Source organism: Macaca thibetana, chromosome 16 (genome assembly GCF_024542745.1).
Source record: "Macaca thibetana thibetana isolate TM-01 chromosome 16, ASM2454274v1, whole genome shotgun sequence".
Taxonomy (NCBI): domain Eukaryota; kingdom Metazoa; phylum Chordata; class Mammalia; order Primates; family Cercopithecidae; genus Macaca; species Macaca thibetana.
Window position 1 is genome coordinate 60,732,506 of NC_065593.1, and position 11,684 is coordinate 60,744,189.

At 42.0% G+C, this 11,684-nt stretch overlaps 1 protein-coding gene across 1 annotated transcript in view; it reads right to left on the reverse strand.

Annotated features, from left to right (window-relative positions):
- Nucleotides 1-11,684, reverse strand: part of ENGASE (endo-beta-N-acetylglucosaminidase) — a 639,565-nt gene that overhangs the window by 66,145 nt on the left and 561,736 nt on the right. The window lies entirely within an intron of this gene.

The window sequence follows — 11,684 nt, forward strand, 5'->3', positions numbered from 1 at the left end:
CTTGAGCCCAGGCAGTCAAGGCTGCAGTAAGCCCTGATCGTGGCATTGCACTCCAGCCTGGGCAACAGAGCAAGACCCCCATCTCAAAAAAAATAAAAGCTATGGATGATGGGAGATTTATTCTTTCTCTTTACCCCATCCAAGATGGTTTTGGTGTTGAAGAACTGGAAAACAGTTATCTTTAACTAATTCCAAGACAGAACTCAGAGGCCCAATATAGTGCAAAGTTGTACAAAGACAGCTGAGTTGTAGAAAGAAGGCTGGTCCTCTCTTTCAGCTGCACCTGGCTCATCCTACTAGGAGGCCTTGTCCTGGCTCTGACTTACCTTGAGGCAGCCTGGGGATGCTACCAAACTTCAGCGGGCCTTAGTTTCCTTATCTATAAAGTAGAGATAGGTCCAGGGTCTCTTATCTGGAGCCAAGGAGGTCAGATGTGTTCAGAGTCAGGTGCAAATATCCCACAAAGCATCTTACCCAGTGGGTTTTGGGCGGCACCCCTTCATCAAACACTTGAATATTCTGCAGTGGGATGAAGGCAAACCATCCACAGTCTCAGGACAGTTCAAGTCACATTGTTCTCTCAAATTTGTGTGTGTCAAATTTAGAGGAAAACTAAGTTTTCAGAGCTTTTGCATTTCAGGGATTTGGGAGAAGTGATTGTGAACCTATAGTTTCTCACATGATTAATAAAAAGGTTGGTGGAGCAGACACAGTGTTTATTGCAACTACCATTATTACAAGTATAATCTTCCTTCCCTCTTGGGAAGAGGAGGGAAGGAGGAGATTAGAAAAGAGATTACTCATTTTCCTTGAGGCAGAAACTGGGGATAGGGAGGAGTGGTATCAAACGTAACAAAGAGAGTCTGGGGTTTCCCAAGATATTGTGTGAGACCCAAGGCTCGGAGGCCTGGGAAATTCCAAAGAATAGGAGTTGAGGTCTGAGCACATGTTAGGTGCCGCCATCTTGGCTCACAACTCAAGGCAGCAGGCGATGGGCAAAGACTCACAAGGCCAGCTCCCAGAGAATACAAGCTAGTCCTCAATAAAATGGACCAAAAAAAAAAAAAAAAAAATCCCAAATAGAGAGCATGCCAGGTTCCTAATGCTCTTTGTCATCAACTTCACCTCTGCTTTGTAATTGTGAGTAGGAAAGATGGAAACTTTGGCAAGCAAGAGATGTCCTTGTAGAGTGGCTGATTTTCTTCCATCCCAGCCTTAGGCGCCCCCAAGCAACAAGAGGCAGAGTGTTTTCTCTTTGGCAAAATCCTTCCCTGTTGGGCAACAATAACAGATTTCAAAAACAAAAACCAGCCCTGGGGGACTTCATCAGACCTGAGATTGCGGGTCAGAAGTCAAAGCCACCTTCCAGAAAGACTGAGTCCCCTCCCCAAGGTCTCTCTTTTAGCCCCCCAAACCCATCCTAAAACTCCCTAGGAGCTCACATCTACACAAGGGTGTCTGGATCAGAATCCCTAAAGGCTTCCTGAGTATTCCCAAATTCCCATATTCTCAGTCACGGGTAGGTCCTAAAACGGGAAGAAGTATTTCCTGGAATGCCTGGCAGGGGAGGCAGCATGTCCTGTGCCCTCCCCGATTTGGTAATTCTTTCTCTCTCCCTGGGCCTGTCACCACCACTCGCTGGGTCTGTTTAGTTATTGCTGGAAAAAGTACTGTGACCTCGGTTAAAGTCTGCAAGACACTCAGTTCCAGATAAGCACAGCATGTCATTAGCAGCACTGTGATTTTTCCCACCGCGGCCCTAACATCCCGCCTTTCCCAGCTATTTTGGGTCGGGCTACCCAGTCATCCCACAAGGGCAGAGATTGGTATTGCAAACTTTGAATTCTGTTCCCAGGGGTAGCGACCAGCCGGCTCCAATGGTGACGTCCCACTGCCAAGGGGTGGGAGTGGGGAAGAGTCTCCACAGAGCTTCGAAGAAGCTGCAAAGATGGAAAAGTGGAAACTTGGCAGACAGATCCAGCCTCCCTAGCCATTGGCCCATGCTCGTGGCTCCTGGCTGGTGCTGCCCACGTTCTGAGCAGCTCAGGACAGGTGGAGATCAGGACTGGCAGCTGCAAGGACAGACCAGGTGAATAGGTTTCTTTATGGTCCTCACACCTGCAAAAAACCAGGAGGGCAAGGGCGTTCCCTCTCCCAGGAAGCCATGCCTTTCCACAGAAGTCTCCCCTGAGGCCATGTACACGTGTGCCTTGCACTCTATCAAGCCAGTTAATTTCCCTATGCCTCAGTTTCCCCAACTCTGAACATTTACTCTCCTGTTTTGGCAATGAATGCTTTCAGTTACATGGAGACAGGCATATACTGAACGATTAGGCAATATTTTACTTGATAAATAAGATGGGAGGGCCCCCTGGTGGACTCCCCCGTTCCAAGCACTTAACTATGAAATGAGTGAGTAAATGCATAAGCCAACACATGAATGAATGGTTTAATAAAGAATGTCTTGTCCTTTATGCAGAGCCACAGAAACTAAAGAGAATTTCCAAAAGGAGGCTATGGTGAAGTCTCTGATGATGCAAAGAAGACAAGGAGAATGGAAATCCAATGAAAGCCTGATTATATTTGTTGACCTTAAGGAGAGTGATTTTATGGCACAGCCTCTCTGGAAGGGAGGGTGCGTTCGCTCACAGTATGCAAATACCCTTTGACCCAGTAATCTTTCTTCTAGGAGTTTCTCCTACAGATAAATTTAGAATGGTGCTCAAATAACTAAGTTCAAGGATATCCTCTGAAGCATTGTTGTAGTATAAAAAGATCATAGATATCCTCAAAGGATATCATTAGGGGCCTGGTAAAATAAATTCCACACATGGAAACACCATGAAGCTCTTTAGAGAATAAACAGCTCTCTATATGTGATCTGGAACAATCTCCAAGCTATATTGTGAAGTGAAAAATTACAAACCCTTAGTGAAAAGCATTAAAGAAAATCCAAAGAAATGGAAAAGCAAAACATGGTCTTAGATAGAAGACTCAATATTATTTTAAAAACAAACAAACAAACAAAAAAAAACCCCTCAGTTCTTGCCCAATGAAGCTACAGATTCAAAGCAATTCCATTCAAAATCCTAGAAGGTTGAAGGTGGATAGGGTAGGAGGGGACTTGTCCTATCATAGGAAGGCTTATTATAAAGACACAATAACGAAGATACTGGTATTGGAACAGATGTGATCAAGTATATTAGTTCAACATGATAGAAGGCCCCCCCGACAAAGATCTATGTGTGTATGAAAACTTGATGTATGACAAAATTGGCATTGCACATATATCAATGGCGATGGGATGGATCAATTCCTAAAAATACACAAAGATGGTGAGGAATCCACAGAAAAAGAAATGTAAATGGCCAAAAAGTATAAGAAAAGATAAACAACCTCACAGTAATCAGGCAAGGAGAAGACATTGATTACCATCAGATTGGCAAAATTAAACCATCTGATGATGTCTGTGGAGCTGTTACTGGAAAGGGTCCCGAACCAGACCCCAAGAGAGGGTTCTCAGATCTTGAGCAAGAAAGAATTTGGGATGAGGCTGGGCGCGGTGGCTCACGCCTGTAATCCCAGCACTTTGGGAGGCTGAGGCGGGTGGATCATAAGGTCAAGAGATCGAGACCATCCTGGCCAACATGGTGAAACCCTGTCTCTATTAAAAATATTTTTAAAAATTAGCTGGGCACGGTGGCCTGCGCCTGGAGTCCCAGCTACTCAGGAGGCTGAGGCGGGAGAATCGCTTGAATCCGGGAGGCAGAGGTTGCAGTGAGCCGAGATCATGCCATTGCACTCCAGCCTGGGTGGCAGAGCAAGACGTTGTCTTAAAAAAGAAAAGAAAAGAAAAGAAAATTTGGGACGAGTCCACAGAGTAAAATGAAAGCAAGTTTATCAAGAGAGTAAAGAGGCTGGACGCAGTGGCTCACGCCCATAATGCCAACACTTTGGAAGGCCGAGACAGGTGGATCACCTGAGATCAGGAGTTCGAGACCACCCTGGCCAACATGGTGAACCCCCATCTCTACTAAAAATATAATTACCCCTATTTACCCCTATTCCTGCCAAACCTCTTGGGAATGCAGCCCAGCAGGTCTCAGCCTTATTTTACCCAGCCCCTACTCAAGTAGCATGCCTGTAATCCCAGCTACTCAGGAGGCCGTGGCATGAGAATCACTTGAACCTGGAAAGCGGAGGTTGCAGAGAGCCAAGATTGCGTCACTGCACTCCAGCCTGGGCAATAGAGTGACACTCTGAAAAAAAAAAAAAAAAAAAAGAAAAAGAAAAGAAAAGAAAAGAAAAAGAAAAAGAAAAAAATGGCTACTCCATAGGCAGAGCACCCCAAGGGCTGCTTCTTGGCTATTTTTATGGTTATGTCTTGATCATATGCTAAACAAGGGGTGGATTATTCATGAGCTTTCTGGGAAAGGGGCAAGAATTTCTTGTAATTGAGGGTATCTCCCCGGCATAGACCATACAGGATAACTTCCAGACGTTCCCATGGCCTTTGCAAACTGCCATGGCGCTGGTGGGAGTGTTTTTTAGCATGCTAATGTATTATAATTAGTACATAATGTGCAGTTGGGAAAACTAGAGGTCACTGTTGTCGCCATCTTGGTTTTGGCAGGTTTTGGCCGACTTTTATACTGCATCCTGTTATATGAGCAGGGATATTGTGGCCTGTATCTTGTGACCTCCTATCTCATCTCAGATCCCAGGAGCTTAAAATACCTTAACCTCCCAGGAATGCAGCCCAGCAGGTCTCAGCCTCATTTTACCCAGCCCCTATTCAAGTTAACGTTGCTCTGCTTCCAATGCCTCTGATGTATTTCCCCACTCCTTTTTACCAGAGGACCCTTAATCCTAAGGGTTGTAGAGATAGGAAGATTCCTCTTCTGTAGCTTCTTCAGGCTAAATAGCGGTAATGATATTCTCGTCTAACTATTAAGGTCTTTTGTATTCAGGGTAGACAGGAACTCAGTCAGAAAGCATCAGTATAGTGAGGGCCATTCATAACTCTGAGTTCCAACAAAAGGTGGTATCTGGAAGACTGGCAAATGTTCAATTTAAGAAAACGGTGAGTAAGCTTATTCTGCATTCCTACACAAGGAGTACGACAGGAATATATTCCACAATAGTAAAGCAAAATAAGTAAAATTATCTGATATGGTTTGCATCTGTGTCCCCACCAAATCTCATGTCCAGTTGTAATCCCCAAAGTTGGAGGTAGGGCCTGATGGGAGGTGATTGGATTATGGGGGCAGTTTCTCATGAATGGTTTGGCATCATCCTCCTTGGTTGTGATAGTGGGTGAGTTCTCATGACATCTGGTTGTTTAAAAGTGTGTGGTACCTCTTCCCTCTCTCTCTTTCTCCTGCTCCTGTCATGTAAGATGCCTTTCCCCCTTTACCTTAGACTAAGACTAAAAACTCCCCGAGGCCTCCTCAGAAGCAGATGCTGCCATGCTTCCTGTACAGCTTGCAGAACTGTGAGCCATGAAACCTTGTTGCTTTATAAATTACCCAGTCTTGGGTATTTCTCTATAGCAGTGTGAGAATGGACTAATACTTTATCCCAAATACATAAGGCATTCCATTAACTGGGCAACTATTGGACTAAGCTGATATAGGGTTGCTAACAGATTCCAATATGTGCCCTGATCCAGATTTTTCTTATGTTGCCCATCTCTATTATTTGTTCTGAGCTGTGACCAGAGATCACTGGTTGGATCACTGAAATAAGCAGGGTCAGTCTAGATTGCAGGAAAACAAACAAACAAACAAACAAACAAACAAAAATAATGAATGAGACTAGAATCTAATAACAAGTGTACCATAGTTTTTGAAACATAATTTTTCTCTCTCCAGTCCCCATTTTTATTAAAAACAAATAATGGTAGGACTTATTTGTTTGAAAAATAAGCCTTAGTCTTATTATACTTGGCATGATCATTTGCATGAAGTGCAGCAAGAATAATTATTCTCCATATAGGCTCTTTTTACAAAAAAAAATTGGCTTTGATGGAATCTTGTTCCATAAGGAATCTTCTATTTGACTTTTTAAAGCCTTGCCCAGTCATGGGTTTATGTCTTCAATTACCTGTATGAGTTGGGTAAATTTCTCTCCTCTCAAGGTCCCAATATAACTTAGGGCTTCTGGACCTGTCACAAAGTGAGATTCTTTACTTACCACATGGCAGGAACCCTGTACAGGGACTGAATAGACAAGGTATAAAGCCAGATTTTCCAAGAGCCTTTTATTAGCTCTATAAGTCAACTTTGATTCCTTAAGGCAGTTTTTTTTTATATTTGAAAGCAAGCCATTCCATTCAAAGCCTTAGTAAAAACCAATTTCTCCAATTGTGTCCTGTTACAAAAGAAAACAGATCTTTATTGCACTTATGCAAATAACTATTAACATATAGCCATAAGTTAAGAATACTCACAAATAGTTTTTGATTTTTGGAGAAATCAGGTAGAGAAAGAAATATGCTCCAAATTTTGTTTACAGGAGTATATTTTACTCAACTGTTAAAAGTTATAAATAGTTCAAAAGAAAAGTTTGCTTGACTTGGAAAACAAAACAGAAAGGATCAGCAACATTTTATGCAAAAGTCATAAAAAGATTATTTCGGTCTTTCATTAGTGTATGCAATTAATTTCTGTTTTGCTCAGTATTTAAGAACACATTAGTTTTCCAAAAGAGTCTTGGAAGCTTTTTTTTCCTCTCTATTTTAATGGCATGCTTTCCAAAGTTATCAGACACTCACATTTAAGAGTAATTGTCAGCATCCTATAGCTGGTTATAAACCTTCTTTTGAAGAGGATTAAAACAAGACAATAATTGTCTCTGAATGACAAAAAATGTCTTAGAAAAGCCACAAAGACACAATTGACAAGGAAATTTCATTACTTCTGTAGCATACAATTTTACATAACATTTATAATTATTACTGATAACATACACTAAGTCACCGATAACATACACTAAGTCATTATAGGAATTTCCCATAATTTTAGAATGCATACCAATAACATATTTACACAAATATTGTCTAAAGAAAGTCAAACACCATTTCATACTTGACAATGCTTCCTGTATGATTTTAATATGCCAAATAGGCTGAATAAGTCTTTTTTGGACTTTAGCATTTTTACCATCTAAAAGGATTAATCAGGTCAGAAAAAGACATATTTAGAATCTGATTATGGAAAGTTGGTCAAATATCAAAGGTTTAAAACACTTGATATCATAAAATAAAATTCCAGGTCACTATAAGTCATTTATGTAGCCAAAATGTTAACTCAACAATTTTAAAAAGGCAAAAAGCTTTACTCAGTGATAGAGGGAAGAGTTAGCTCTTCAAACAATCTGTCTCTTTCCTTTCCCTTCTTTTTCCTGTAGTTTATTTAAAAGGCAAACAAAAATCTTTCATTATCTTTTAATATTACTTGAAAATCTTGTTCAAGAGAGAAAGCCAAATTTCACCTTTTCGTGAGTGTACTATTGATGTCAAATTCAATTCCTAGTAAAACTTTATAGACAAATTTTTCTTACTTCAATCAGTTTGACCATAATTTAAGGTTTTCATAAACCTTTTATAACCCTTTACATTTTTTTTTTTTTGTTAAAGAGTACACCAATGCTCCAAGAGAACCCTGTTGTGCTTTTATTCCAATGTTCAATTTATGGAAAAACTGAATAATACTCCTTTAACTTTAGCCAATATGTTCACACAGAGAACGGCTTTTACAAGATTAATCTTTCACGAACCTTCCACAACTTGCTTAGACCTTCCGTTTTCTCCTGAGAACAACTCTTTAAACCTCCAAACCAGGCAAAAACAGACTGCTTTCCCATGCCTTCTTATAATCTTTTACCAAATACACATTATACTTTCCCTACACACAGTGCATGTAAAAGTGTTTCTCCAGTAATGTCAGTTACATATGGTGTAATGTTAACTCCTAGCAACTTTTATTTTTGGTGAAGAACCTGGTAAGTGATTTTATTTGTCTACCAGGTGTAGAGCTTAGGGCACCAGAAAAAAGTGCAGATAAGGTCTGACTCCTTCCAGCATAGCTAGGGGCATGGCTAACTCCATATGTTCCCAGGCCTTACGTAGACACTAATGGCTCCAAAGAAAGTAAATTGAACAATTACCAAAAGTCAAAGAAGTAGTTTAGTAAACATAGTATCTGACTTGCCTAATTTAGACCAAATGTCTAAATTTCCAAGACATTTTTATTTTACCAATAATCTTTAAAACTGCCTTGCTTTTCCAAAGATGACTAAAGTCATGTGAACAAAAAGGCATTAACATTTTAATTTTTCTGGTGAAATATTTTATTTAAGTGCTTATTTTTCTTTAAGCCAATTAAATAGAGCTCTTTTATATATTTTGGTTGTAAAACATTACTCACAGGGATGGTGGAAACCAAGAGAAAGTACCCCTACATGGTCACAAGATCAAGCTCCCAAGGGTATAAAATAAGACGAGGGGGAATCCTCATCCAGTTTTTGTTTTAGTGACCTGCAGCAAAGTTGTCAACTGATCAGTTTGCTGGGCCAGGTTGAATAGTGGGCTTACAGGGGTCCTAGGGCCACATTCCATCCTATGATACCCCTTTTATGACAGAATGACACAGAAAGACAAATTTACAGCACAAAGTACACAAGATTCGTCACAGCCTAAGACTAGCCTCACAAGTCCTTTTTCCCATTCATCAAAACCTTGCAGAGGAGACACTGATTTTTACCATTCATTCAACTGATTTGCATAGAGAGGGAGAGACCAGAAGCCTGACTGGTAAATTCTTACCCTTTTGTCAGCAAGATGAAAGAGTAGATAAGTCACCCAGAGTGACAGAGAAGATAGACAAGGGAAAGGCGAGAAAGAGAGAGAGGAAAGGGAAGGGAGAAGAGCATTGCCTGTGGTGCATTGCAGAGGTGAAGACCTCACGAAAGCCAGATAAAGACTCATTCATCAGAGCGACACTGAATCAAAAGTTCAGGCAGCTGCTTGTCAAAAAGGGATCTTTTCCAGCAGTCCCATCAGCTCTCAAGCTTCCCCCTTTGGGGGAGGAAAAAAAAAGCTCCCTAGGTCCCATGATCCCACACATACCTAATCCTGTCACCCACAGCCATCAGCAAAGAGGACATGGCAAATTAATCCAAAGAGAACGGTGGTTAACATCCTGCAGTGCCGAATCCATTTTTAACCAAGAAGGCTGTTACCGAGGGTGGCCTCTAACCTTCCTAAGTTGGGCCTTGAACCCAAGTTTGAACAAGTGTTCTTGTTCTTTACTAAGAGGGGCCTCCAACTCCCTGTGTCTTAGGAGGGACTCTAACTCTCCTAATTTGGGCCTCTAACCCAATTCCATCCATTATCCTGGATAAAATGCCCCACCACTTACCCAAAGTTGGTCAACTGGTGCTGCAGTCTATTTCTCTTGGGTCAGTGGTCTCTCCAGTATCGTCCCTTCATGGTTTCTCAGCAAGATGTTACCAGAAAGGGATTCCGATCCAACCCCCAAGAGAGGGTTCTTGGATTTTCCACAAGAAACAATCTGGGGCAAGGCCGCAGAGTAAAGTGAAAGCAAGTTTATGAAGAAAGTAAAGGAATAAAAGAATGGCTACTCCATGGGCACAGCAGCCACAAGGGCTGCTGGTTGGCTATTTTTATGGTTATTTCTCGCTCATATGATAAACAAGGGGTAGATTATTCATGAATTTTCTGGGAAAGGGGTGGAGATTTCCTTAAAACTGAGGGCTCCTCCCCTTGTTAGACCATCTAGGGTAACTTCCTGATGTTGACATGGCATTTGTAAACCATCATGGTGCTGGTGGGAGTGTCTTTCGCATGCCAATACATTATAATTAGTGTATAAATAGCAGCAAGGACAGCCAGAGGTCACTTTCATTGCCATCTTGGATTTGGAGGGTTTTGACCGCTTCTTTACTGCATCCTGTTTCATCAGCAGGGTCTTTATAACCCATATCTTGTAACCTATCTCATCCTGTGACTAAGAATGCCTAATCTCCTGGGAATGCAGCCCAGGAGGTCTCAGCCTCATTTACCCAGCCCTTATTCAAGATGGAGTTGCTCTGGTTCAAAGGCCTCTGACAGAGCTACTGGATCCCTCATCCATTGCATACAGTTTTATTTCATTTTATAAAGGTTAAAATAGACAGAATTAAACAATATATTGTTTAGGGACACATACCTATGTGTTAAAATTATAAAGTAAAGCAAGAGAATGATTAACACAACATTCAGGATTGTGGCTACCACCTCTTCGGGGTAGTAGGTTGTTGAGAATAGGAAGAAGAACCTGGAGAATTTAAAGATACAGGAATAATGTGTTATTTCTTAAGCTGGAAGGCATACGTAGATCTTTCAGAAAATAAAAGATTCGAATATAATTGTCACGTGCGTCTGTGTGAAGAGAGTCCACCAACGGGCTTTATGTGAGCAACAAGGCTGTTTATTTCACCTGGGTGCAGGCAACTGAGTCTGAAAAAGGAGTCAGCAAAGGGTAGTGGGATTATCATTAGTTCTTATAGGTTTGGGATAGGTGGTAGAGTTAGGAGCAATTTTTTGTGGGCAGGGGGTGGATCTCACAATGTACATTCTCCAGAGTGGGGAGAATATTACAAAATATCTTCTTGGGTAGGGGGAATATACCAAAGTACATTATCACAAGGGCGGGGAGGGTGTATTGTCATAAGGTCAATCGATCAGTGAGGGTGGGGCAGGAACAGATCACAATGGTGGAATGTCATCCTTTGTGGTTCTTCAGTTGCTTCAGGCCATCTGGATGTATACGTGCAGGTCACAGGGGATATGATGGCTCAGCTTGGGCTCAGAGGCCTAACAATTAGCAGTATTATGTGAGACATGGTTGGGACTCAGTTTAGCATGACAAGAAACATTAATGAATTCAAGAAAAGTTTGCCTCCTCTCCAAAACCAAAAGTGCATAACAGTGTGTTCAGCACATTTCTATTTAAAGTAATTTAAGATTCGTGTTTATGACTTGTTTGAATACCATATAACATCCTTCAGAGGAATCACAAGAAACTAGAAATAGCGATCGCCTCTGGGCAGGGAATGCAGAACGGCAATGGGAGGCTTTTCACTGCGCACCATTTATATAATTTGAATTCCTCCTCTTGTGTACCTGTTACTGAACAGAAGGCTTTTGAGAGAGCTGGGGGAAGTAGCTGGTGTGGAGCAGGAAAGCTGAAGGTGCAGATGGGCGGGGGGCTGGTGCACCCTCCTGCCAAGTTCTACTGCCAGAGGCTCCACGGCCACCAGGCCTTTCTCAGAACTTTGGGATGGAGGAGAGCGGGGCCCGGGAAGCCTTTTAACAGAGCGCCCTAAAAGATCTCGGGGGCTGAGGCTAGAGAGGGGAAAAGAGAAATCAAAGACCCTTGTTTGGCAGGTTTGACAATTGCAGATTAGTTTCAGGGAAACACCCACCGTCCCCACTCCAGGACACTACATCCTCAGACCTCCCAGATTCGGGCTTTGCAAACTGGTCAGCAGCACTCTGGAGGAGGCTGTTCTGAAGGGCCAAGGAGAGGGGCTGTCTGTCTGAGAATGAGGATGGCAGAAAGGGCACACGCTTTTCAACCTCCCAAAACTACGAGGGTCGGGAGGCCCATGTAAGGGGG